Source organism: Lottia gigantea, assembly GCF_000327385.1.
Source record: "Lottia gigantea unplaced genomic scaffold LOTGIsca_291, whole genome shotgun sequence".
NCBI lineage: Eukaryota > Metazoa > Mollusca > Gastropoda > Lottiidae > Lottia > Lottia gigantea.
In genome coordinates this window covers 73,724-75,511 of record NW_008708949.1, presented here as the reverse complement: position 1 = coordinate 75,511, position 1,788 = coordinate 73,724, and positions in this window count along the sequence as shown.

Genomic DNA, 1,788 nt, shown 5'->3' with positions numbered 1-1,788 from the left:
TAAATTTTGTAACTAAGGATGATGGACATAAAAACAGCTAAACTTTGTAACTAAGAATGATTGAAACAAAAACTGCTAAATTTTGTAACTAAGAATGATTGAAACAAAAACAGCTAAACTTTGTAACTAAGAATGATTGAAACAAATACAGCTAAACTTTGTAACTAAGAATGATTGAAACAAAAACAGCTAAACTTTGTAACCAAGAATGACGGGAACAAAAACAGCTAAACTTTGTAACTAAGAATGATGGACACAAAAACAGCTAAACTTTGTAACCAAGAATGACGGGAACAAAAACAGCTAAACTTTGTAACTAAGAATTGACTATCTTGTTATGGACACCATCTTGAACAACTGTTGATTATTCAATGTCGAAATAAGCTTGTTTAAACTTTACTTTAACTGTTGGGTATTTTGGAATGATAGTGGTACTATTAGATTTGTATCATTATAAAGGTGCATTTTCATTAAGACAAACATGAGTTAACATTAATTTGACGACCATTTTGAAAATATATCAAAACATGAAGGTTCAATATTTCTGGATGATACATGCATGATATGCATGTGACACGCTGTCCTGTCGAGTCTTAATGCTCTGACATCTGTAGGTACTCCGTGGTGGTCTCCTGACAGCAACAATAATACACAGCTTTATCTATTGTTGACAGCCGATATAATAAATATTGTATAAGATACGCTTGTTTATAGGCCAGATGTTTCGGCCAAAGCTAAGCCTATTTCTTTAATGAGTATGTATATGTTGAGCAGCAATGACGAGTGTGGCGCCTGGCAGAGTATGCTTACTCTTTTTGACACTTGGTATGAATTGTTTACTCGCTTTTGGTTAATATATTTCTTCATATGAAAAACTACTTTCCTATGTTTCACCATTATGTTGTTTTGAATTCTGGGTTTCGTTTTGCAGTTAAAGGCCATGGACTGTGCCTCTCATATGTGCTTAAAAATGACTTTTCGTAGCACGACCTGGAGATTACTTTTTTTGACGTGGAATCTATTCCTATATGTTATAGCTATGTTAAATCCATGTTCCCACTTTCAGAAAGTGCCACATTTTCTGTGGCCGTTGTAAATGTTTTATTTTTAAAAGAAAATATGTTATCAAAATAATGCAATAACGGTCCCTACGAAAAACAAGGTTGGTTTAACGCAGACACCACAATTTTGTGTAAGCCTAATACGACGATCTGTATGACTCTACCTTATTTTTGGCTATATAAATATGTTAACTTTTTTTATAGAACAACCTAAAACTGCCAACCAACCAATCCCCTTTCATTTTCTTTTCAAATACATCTTTCTATTTTCCCCGCACTCCAGATGAATGCATTCTTTGCAAAAGATATCACTCTTGTCCAACAAATGTCCGAGAGCACATTCGCGAGCAACGACTTGATAATCTGCCACACATATCCCTTCTATTTTTCTTTGTTTTCAACTTCATTTGAATATTCTAAAGTTGACAAAATAACATTGTAATAGAAATACCGAAATAGTTTTCTTCGTAAAAAGCCATGTTCACACAACTGATCAAGATTGAGAGGGAAATTAGCTCATGTGAAGCGGCCTTTAGAATTCTGTCGATGAAAAGACTGGCGAAAGCAGAATATCGATTGACAGGTGTCAAGTTACATCTGTTCAGTAGGAAACTTAGAATTTGGTTACCAAAACTATTCTTTACATGTATTATTGAGTCCACATTTTACGCGCTACGTTAATTATCCAAATGGAGTTTTACGTTCGTAAGAAAAAGCTACACCGATT